This window comes from Triticum aestivum, chromosome 1A, assembly GCF_018294505.1.
Source record: "Triticum aestivum cultivar Chinese Spring chromosome 1A, IWGSC CS RefSeq v2.1, whole genome shotgun sequence".
Lineage (NCBI taxonomy): Eukaryota > Viridiplantae > Streptophyta > Magnoliopsida > Poales > Poaceae > Triticum > Triticum aestivum.
Window position 1 is genome coordinate 224,313,010 of NC_057794.1, and position 10,437 is coordinate 224,323,446.

Consider the following 10,437-nt stretch of genomic DNA (forward strand, 5'->3'; position numbering starts at 1 on the left):
TCCCTTCACTCTGGTTTGGAATGCAGCAAGCCGGTCGGTATGGCGTGCGGATGTAGATGAACAAGTTGGGCTATTTGCACCATGTTTCTGATCGCCTATACCAAACTTTTTCTCGCGAATATGCAAGATGCGTATCATTCCATTAATAGGTAGAAAGCAAGAGTGTCAGGATTACACGGGTATCACTTTACCAAGTACGCAGAGTTGGCGTGGAAAAGTGGTACATGAGCAGAATAGATGGGGGTGCTCGGCCCCAACCTAGCTATCTACACATCAGGGAGGCATAAAGTTTGCGATGTCCTTGGCCCCGGCAGAAGCCCATGTCCGAGCGTCGTCCTTGATGATCTGTAGAAGTAGCGTGGAGGAGGGGTGCATGTGGTCGAAGATGCATGCATTCCGGTGGCGCCAGATGGACCGCACAGTGAGAAGAGCGAGGGAGGCGAGACCTTTCCGCAAGGCCGCTGGAACCCGCCTGGTAGAGTCAGCCCACCACTCGAGGAAGCAATCATTCGGTGCCTGGAGGGGGGATTGGCAGCCGGCACCAGGCGAAGATCTCATGCCAGATGATCCGGGAGAATGGGCATTGTATGAGAAGGTGATCGAGGGTTTCCAGCACTTGGTCATAGAAGATGCAGCGGTCGTCATGCGGCAAGCCATGGCGCGCGAGGCGGGCGGCGGACCAGCAACGATCCTGGCTTGCGAGCCAGGCAAAGACACGGATCCGCAGCAGGGCCCACGTGCGCCAGATGAGTTTCGAGCTGGGCGTGATGGTGGAGCCAGCGAACATGGCTCGGTAGCAGGAATTCGCAGTGTAGATGCCCAAGTCGGTCCACTTCCAGCGTAACACGTCGGGGTCGAGAGTTAGGGTTACGGGCTGCAGGGCGCGCCAAAGCTCGATGTATTGAACCATCGCAGCCGGCCCCAAGGCACCCTGGATGTCTCCCACCCAGGCCCTGTTATGGATGCCCTGCGCAACGGTCGTCGTACGCCTCCGGCGCTTGGGGACCAAGGCGAGGACGGCCGGCGCAAGCTCGCTGACTGATGAGGACATCAATACCATTGTTACACCCACAGCCCCTACTGTTACATATACTGGACCAATTACTAGAGCTCGCGCATGCCAATTAAATTACCAGGTACTTTCGTTTCTTGGCAATGATTCTAATGTTCATGAGATTATGATGCTGCCTAAATTGGATACATTTGTTTTGCTTACAAATGAAGGGCCTAGCTTGGAGAAGGATGAACATTGGAGCAAGAACACGCATGGAGTTGATGGCATGCGTAAGGGGATCAAGAACGGAGTTACAAGTGATGATTTCAGGACTTTGAAGCCGCCATAAGGAGTGCATGAAGCCTTGGACGAAATATACAAGATGTCACTTCATAATATTCGTCCATAGGCTATTCTAGGTGGGGCGTCACCTTATTAATGGGCCAGGCCCATGTAATTTCGAAATACTTAAGTATAGGCCATTTTTAGAGTCCGTATGTGTGGGGAAACAAGAGTTAGGGTTGGTTTCGGACCCCACCCTCAAGGGCCACGAAATTCCCCCCTCTTCCTCCATATATACAGCCCTTAGGGCGTCGTTTAGACTTTGGGTTTTGTTTAGATTAAAAGTTCGCCATAGCTGCAACTTCGCGTACTTCGTTTGTGTCCAACGACCAGACCAAGACGTCATAGAACCCCACCTTGATCAATAAAGCTTTCATCTTATATTCGCAATATCCCGATTGCAATCTCAGTTTCTTGCTTGTTCTTCGTTTGCTCGCAGGAAACATACCCTCGTGGTCAGGTTGATCGTGCTCCGGCGTGGTCAATAACCCTCGGAAGTTGGTTTAGCGTTTGCTAAGGCGCGACGTCTCGCACGTTCGTAGTTGGATCGTCAAGGTCGACTCCCACAGAAAATGATAGCCACCATCTCATCGAAACATCGGGACACCTTAGCCTCTATCACTGACCGAGCGACCCAAGATCCAACGGTCTTTCCAGTTTGTCCTCTATCAAACTTACTTTTCTATATCTTAAGTTTGTCCTCTCAACATCAATTACGCCACCGCCACCTGATGTTTTTGTGGGATTTTATTGCAATATTCAAACTGAACTTTGTTAGGATATTGATGTTGTAAGGTATAAATGCGTGACTGTTTTCTTAATCGCTTTTACATTGTCGAGTCTGAAGGTGAGCGTTATTATGTATTCCACTTAACCTTGAATTAATAATCAATTAACCATCCCGTATTACGATTGAATCATCTGCTCTGCCGCATTCCATTCATAATTTGTGCATTGATTCTCTTTAGAGAAATTTCGATCTATACTTCCAGGAGCAGTCCATTGGTCGATCTCTTTGTGCCATTATCCGTCGATCTTCTAATAGGGTTTTAATTAAACAGGGAAGGCGGATGAAGTAGAAGATTGATTAAGTTGAGCAGAGAGATCCAAGATTGCCCCTCTTCGGCACTCTGGCCCCGACAATTCCTGGTAATAAAATGATCATATCATAATAGTGATGTGTTCTTTTTACATGTATGGTTATCAATGTTGTTCATAGAGAGTAAGTTGTCATGACGTATGTGATACAGTTGGCTTATGTGTGATCACTTACAAATTTTTTGTAAATAAAAAATGTTATCTATGACTAGCAAAAGGGCCCATGCGTTGCAACGGGAAGAAAAAAATCATAATATTCAACGGCTGTGACCACATTTTGCGGCATCACCGTGATATACTATCACTCTCAATTTCATGAAATTATGAACAATTTTCAAAATCATGAACCTTTTTTAAAACTTGTGCATATATTTGAAATCGTGGACATTTTTTAAATTCATGAGTTTTTTTCAAATTTTTGAACATTTTTTGAATTCATGAACAGTTTATACTATTTGCAAACATTTTTTAAAAATTGTGAACATCTTTTTAAAGATTTTACTTGAATCGGCGCACATTTCTAGAACCGACGAACATTTTTGGCCCAATTGGTGGACGAATTTTTTAAATTTACGAACATTTTTTTGATTTAATGAACATTTTTTAAATGCATGATTATTTTTTGAATCCGCGAACATTTTACGAATGAATAAACTATTTTGTAAGTCATGAACAGTTTTTTCATTTGTAGGATATTTTTACATTCATGAACATTTTTTTAGTTGGCAAATTTTTGTTCAATTTCATGAACATTTTTGAATACACAAACTTTTTAAAGAATCATGAACATTTTTTTATTTCCCGAACATTTGGTTTAAAAAATGTGAACATTTTTTGAGTAAGCAAATATTTGTACAAAATCGCAAACATTTTTTGAAGGAAAAATTGCACAAAAATAATGAGAAGCTAAAAAGTTTATGCGACATGAAAAATATCAGTACTAAATGGGGTTGATTGCCTTTTATTAGCTTATTAACTCCAGCGCAATGCATTGCAGAATTCCTTTATTAGAGAACACAAGTAATATAGATTAGAGAAAGTAGCATAATTTGGACTCAGGCTTTGATCTGTTGACCTTTTACCCTTATTTCCAAGCATAGATCACACCGTATATATGAACTATATACCAAAATTATAATAGACATCTTGGCGAGGAAGAACAACAAAGTTTCATAGATATCGACATAATTCAGGGAGGCTCACATAGGTATATTGGCACATATGTACAACTAAAGCCTCTGCGAAACCTGAGGAGATCAAAGAAATGAACATGGAGGCTGAACATACAGTCTGCTATATACTCCCTCTGTCCTAAAATTCTTGTCTTAGAATTGTCTAGATATGGATGCATCAAGTCACGTTTTAGTATTAGATACATCCGTATCTAGACAAATTTAAGACAAGAATTTTGGGACGGAGGGAGTATAATTCATGGATAGAACATTACTACAACATAGCATAAGTATGCAATGCGGGAGCTAAATCTTCAATTTTACTACACCGCGTGTCTGCATAAACAACCAATTTCTGCTAAAAGTGTTGCTGAGTTAGCATAATGGAATATGTAAGCAGCAACACCAAGAAGATGAAGTTTTACAGTAATGTAAAGTTCTCTACAATCCTAATTTTAAAGATTATCCAACAAACAACTACAAGAAAATTATGGAAGTCACCGGCCACCCTTCAATCACCAATTGTGAACAGGCAAACAATTCTTCAGCTCACATGCATAGGCTTGATCTAGAGGACACATGAACTTCGATGGTGAGGAGATCCTAGTACACATGAGTATGTCTGATGATGAGGAGGCAGGTCATGGTGAGCAGAGCATGAACTGCAGGGTGCAGTGCTGCTGCATGGTGTCCTACATCAGGGCGAGGAGTGAGGAGATTAGCACAGCTCCAACGAATTAGAAAACTGAAAATAGTCATGTACTCAGGTTTAGTCAGTAAGGAAATGGCAAGTTAAAAGCATACTGTGTCTGATTGTCTTTCAACAATGTTACGGCACTGATCCTTGTATCTTTCTTTAGCAACATTGAAATACTCCTGAACCTTTAGGAATTCAGACTTGTGTAAACAAGTAGGCCAATTATAGGAGAAAAACATATAATGAATATGGAACCGGAGAAACAATATATCTAAATCTCATACTAAAACATGGAAATATGACATAACTTGCAAAACTTTTTTTTTCTGATTCTCCCAAAATTAGGAGCGTTAACAACACATACCTGAATAACACATCGAATAAGGACAACAGACCATAGAGAAGCAGATGAAAAACAAATTGAATTTACTGGCCTTAATACGTGCATGGAGCTTCTTAAAAATCAGAGTGCCCCAATGCTCCGCTTTCTGGATCTCCTACAACAATCAATAGAGACTTTTGCTTCTGTTAGATTGTACTCACTACAGCTATGAAGACCACCGTGACACCAATATTATTACATTAGCCAAGGTTTCAAGATTAGAACAAAAAAAGTACATTCGTTATTCAAGGCACAAATTATTAGTTTTCGGACTCTCCTTGGATTGAGAACTATATCTGTGGTCCATAGATCATGTGGATGGAATAAGATAGGCATGACACACAATGAAGTAATTCTCAGTTAAATATTCAAGTAAATTTTAGGTAAAAAAGGACACTTAATCTTCATATATAAATTAGGAGGAAATAGCATGATGATGTATGCAGAATTACAGTCATACGTTCTCACTTACCAAAATAAGCAATGCAACTCGGAGTCCAGTAATCAATCAACGGACGAACTGGGTCAATTTGCATGAAAACATGATTAAGAATATTAAATCCTCCTAGCCCAGGATCAGAACTAATGGCACCACAAAAGATGATTAATTAATTAATTAAACATGGCATCTCCAAAACATCCGGCTTTTGACAACAGCTGTTGCAACTCCATCCGGTAGCCCACGCATAGATACTGCATTGCAACTACATTACCCCTAACGATTCTAATTAAGGTGGCCACCAACCATCCAGAGATCGAAGTAACACTGCGGCATGTTGTCCAAATCCAAATGGCATAAGTAACATTGCGGCATAAAGAAATCATTACGTCTATGTAAAAAGAATGAGAAAAACACATAAAAAGTTATTGTGGAGTAAATATGACATACAAATATCACACTTCAATTTGACATTGTCTATGTATTCTCAATTATTACTCAGAGCATTTAAGGAGTTATCACCAAGCATCCCCTGCCAAGACGAGAACACATAGAGAGCATGCAAAATAACACAAAGTATATACTGTACTTTCAGTAATACAAATGCCAGTACCATTACTTCACCCTGCCACTAAAAGTTACCCCATATGTGACCACTTCCAGCAAGTAGATGGCTCATATTCAGCTATACATTGGCAAACTGGAGCAAGGCTACAATGACTATGGTTTGCAGACCAAAAGAAGACTCACCGACAGGATGCCAGAAGTGGTAGATTATTAAAAATAATAAACATAAGAATAATCAGAGATGCGTATTGAACCCTGCATGTTTAATTCAATCGTGCATCATGTTTTCTGCTAACCCTGCTACATCCGTTGTCAAAGTTTCAACTTCATTCAGTCATCAGGAAAATAGTTTAAACTCTGAAAGAGGTCAGAAACTACCACCGTTTCCACCAAAACATTATGATATGTTAGACATTATATCCCATAACAGAGTGACAAACTGAATAATTTCCCATAAAATGTGAGCCTGAAAACTATCAGAGTAGCAGGGTTGTGGTTTTTGACATTCAACTCCCCTTAAACATTCTGGGGCTTCTGTGTTGCTAACTGTACATGCTTTGTTTCTACTATATCAGTACTCTCACGTATTCCAAGTATCTCATAAAAAATGTGAATCTGTAGCATATGACATCAACAGCAAATTAAGAGTACAACAAAAATATACCCCACACACAGCAAGCAAGCGGCATCATGTAGAGCAAGCCGTTCAGATTGGAGGGGCGCATATGGCTGGCTACGTTGTCCTGCTCGTCCAGATTGGACCTGGCACATGCCAGGCAGTGAAGCGGGAGGGAGCATACGGCGCGAAAAGGGAAGGTCGGGGAGTGGCGCGCAGGTGGAGGAGATGAGCCCCTGGGGTGGGAAGCGACACTGGGGTAGCAGCGATGTTAGCCATGGGAGGCGGGCGAACTGGTCCGTCGGTTGGTGGAGTGCGCCGGGAAGTTGTGGCCGGTGGCGAAACCGGCGGGTTTGGGGGAACCAACGCCGAGGTCGAAGCAACGGGGAGGAGTCCCGGAGCACCGTGGTAGCAGGGGAGGGGAAGCCGGCAACGGCGCGGCGTCGTGTGTCGTCGGCGGTGGAAGGCCACGGGGTGGGGCACTTGGGGTAGGGGTAGCGCCCCGGCGGAATAGGCCGCAAGGAGGGGGTCGGCGGCGCGCGGCAGGGGCCGGCGGCGGCGGCGGGGGTGGAGGAGCGCTGGAGGTGGAGATGGGATTGGGAGGTTGGGTTGTGGGTTGTGCGGGTACGTTTTTTTCTCTCTCGCTCGTACCGGTTCGGGACTTCTCGTCAGGACTGCGGCTTGAATATCTAAAAACACAAAGGCTTTTCTGCAAAACTGCCGTGACGTACGACCAGCAGCAATCCGTGGTTTTATTATAGCACTAGCAAAAGAGCCCGTGCGTTGCAACGGGAGAGAAAACATAACACACACTCTTAACTCAACAACCATCACTCAAGACCACAATAGGTCCATCTTCTTTATTTTTATGAGGCATCATATTTGTGTTGCCGCTTATCCTCTTTCTCACCCTCGCCGGCGATGGCCTCGGTGTTCGCACAAAACAACAAACAACGTGTGTTGAATATGGTTAATTCTAAGGCGTCTCTCTCTCCCTCTCTCCTCCCTCTCCCTCTCTCTCTCCGTCTCCCTCTCTCTCTCTCTCTCTCTCTCTCTCTCTCTCTCGCGATGAGAAATCTGTTGTTTTCCCTTGCGACATTTTTCAGAGGTATGCACGTGTAGTTATCGATGTTTTCTTTTCCGTATATGGTTATAGTGGAGTGTTTATTTGCAATCGGGATCGCCGCCGGTATGAAAAAACGGATCTTGCGCTATAAATTATAAGTTTGCTTCCATAACAATATTTTAAAAATATTTAACAGGTAAAATTAACATCATATTTAGATTCCACACATTTTTCTAATAAAATTTCATATATAATATGTTAAAACCAAAGTTACGGTTTAAAAGATACAGATAATTTAGAAAATCATTTGATTTGACTCAAATATATTCCAAAATAATATTTAAAGATACTTAAAAGGTAAAAATAATCTCATATTCATATTCTACATATTTTTCTAATCAAATTATATATATAACATGTTCAAATCGGAGTTACGGTTTAAAAGATATGGATGATTTTAAAAAACATTTGTTTGACTTAAATATGATCCCGGATGAATTACCTAAAACATCAGGGAGGTTTTCAAAAAATGTAAAATAACGCTTCGGGTGTGACTTAAATCCGGACGGCGGGTTGATTTCAAAAAAAAACAGGGACTTTTCTGTAAAATACGAAAATAATGCGGGTTGAATTCTCTGAAATAGAGGGACTTTTCTGAAAAATGGCATAACGGACGAAAGAAACCCAATTTGCTTTATTATTACGTAAAGATATACAAATTATATTAGTTAAAACATTTAGATCATTCAACCAATAAATTGGATATATCATCTCTTTGTCTGAATGTCCATGCATCGTTACGGAGAAAACGTATGAAAAATACTGTTTTTTAGAACCGTATTAAAATTACTTGTGGTGTGAGACATATACTCCATTTAAATTTTAGAAAATTGGGCACTTTCTCAAATTAAACAGAGAACAAAAAGTGTGGTTCAAAACGGGCTAAGAGAGTGCCTGATTTGTTTGTTTCACGACAATTCTCTGAGGCTGTCAATTGCAACAAGAGTAGTGGTGCATTGAAGTGTGATTGTTTATATATAACTTTCTATTAATGTTTGAAAAAAATAAGTTTTTACTATGTTGTTTTAGAAAATGTTGGTTGTTTGGCTTGCAAGATTAAATTTCTTTTCTTTCTTTTTGAACTGGGCCCAAACACAAGCATTTTACGCAGATGGTAGGCTCTTTTTCTAGAAAAACACGCGCACTTATTAAAAAAAGCACGCACACTTTTGAGCGATGCACACGCATTCTTTCATTTGTTGGCCTAAAAAAATTATATTTGTGGGATAACCACATACGGAGAACGATAGAGGCAGTAGCCAGCGTGAACCAGCTCCTCCTCGTGCTCTCCGCCTGTCTCTCTCCAAGCTTTCCTCTTCCTCCGTTCCCCTCCCCTCTCCCTCTGGCCTCCCTTGTAGGTAGTCAGTAGTTAGCAAGAGGCGCTCGCCGGCTGGAGGCGCGTCTGCAGCCTAGATTCTCTCCCCGCTGTTCCATGCTTGTCCCGGTTCTTGGTGTCCTCTTTGGAGTTGCTCCATGGTTTGCTGGTGGATTTGTTTCTCTTCTTTTTTCTTAATAAATCCCTCTGTTTTTTCTGTGCTTGATCTATACTCACCTGTTTGCGTCTTCATCTTCTTCTTCTTATCTCCGTTGAATAGCAGAGTCTCCCCCGCCGCTCATGTTCCCTTTCCCTTGCAGGAGCTCACCGAGCAACCATGGCGCCACCCCGAACTCTGGATCCGGCGCCCCCAAACCTCGACGGCCTCCCCCGCGCGCCTCCCTGACCCTCCTCCATCTGGATCCGTCCGGTGGCAGCCGGATTGTCGCTGTTCTCTGGAGTCAAACCCATGCCGCCGCGTCCCTCAGTCATCTCGCGCAAGAGGACGACGAGTAGACCCCTGTCACGGGATCTCGCGGGCTCCTCAGCCTCGGCTGGATCCAACACGCGCTGATTATGCCGCTGCCCCGCCTCCCGCGCGTCCTCCTCCTCCCAGTCGTGGCCCATGGCGGCGAGGAGCGTGTTGAGCAGCCCGATCGTGGTCGGCGGCGTGCGCTGCAGCCGGCCGGCGCGGGCCTGGAGCGCTGCGGCCTGGGCCTCGCTGTCGGCGAACCGCGTGCGGCGAAGAGGAGGCAGGCCGTGGTGTGGGGAGGAGGGCGCGGCGGAGAGGAGGTAGGCCGGCGCGCGGGGATGGCGTCGTGGATGATGCGGACCGGCGGCGGGGAGGCGGAGGATCCAGATCGGGGTGGGAGGCGCGGTCGCTCGACTCTGGGTTTTTTTGTGGCAAACCGCACACGCGTCCACGGATGGATTAGAAATACAAAACATTTTTTTTCCACATATTTACTGGACTGCGGGTTTATTTTCATAAAAGTCAAGGGGTTTTCTGTAAAAATGCCGATGACGGACGACCAGAAGCATTAGCTAGTTTATTAGTAGGTAAAGATAAAGATAAAGAAATATGCCCGTGCGTTGCAACGGGAGACAAAAAATTATGGCTAACCAACTAAGTATGACTCAATATTCTAATATATGAGCGTACTCTATTTTAACAGAGTGGCTCACCTTGTTGCCATTCTCATCCTAGCCGATGATGGTCGCGATGTCTACGTGATCACAATACATTCGATGCGGTAAATCCCAAGGCTATGAGTTTGCCAGTGCATACCACACTTGTCATTATGTTGCGCAAGGAAACGTTTAAAACTTTAAAAACAAATCTCATTGACCACGAACTACTCCCAACGCCAAGACATATAAAGACTTTCGAAAAACTAATTAAATCCTAGACATAAAATACTTTTGAATCAGTGAACAGTTTTTCGAATCGACAAACATTTTTTTTGAAATTTTTGATTTTCTCAAAATCATGAACATTAGTTTTTTACAAAAAAATGTACAAACCGGTTTCGAATTCATTAACAGTTTTGAACCAACGAACATTTTATGAATCGATGAATTTTTCTAAAATTGGGAACAAATTTGAAAAACAAATGTTTATTTTTATTTTTGTGAACTTTTTTTGCGGGAATTTGTGAACATTTTCTAAATTGTCATGAACATTTTTTT

General features: G+C 42.9%; 1 long non-coding RNA gene across 1 annotated transcript; it reads right to left on the reverse strand.

Annotated features, from left to right (window-relative positions):
• Positions 1-3,908: 3,908 nt before the first annotated feature.
• On the reverse strand, positions 3,909-7,219 carry LOC123043728 (uncharacterized). Its single transcript, XR_006419498.1, has 2 exons — positions 4,411-7,219; positions 3,909-4,298 (listed from the first exon to the last, which is right to left on the reverse strand). It is a non-coding gene; the product is annotated as an uncharacterized lncRNA (long non-coding RNA).
• Between the last annotated feature and the right edge of the window lie 3,218 nt (positions 7,220-10,437).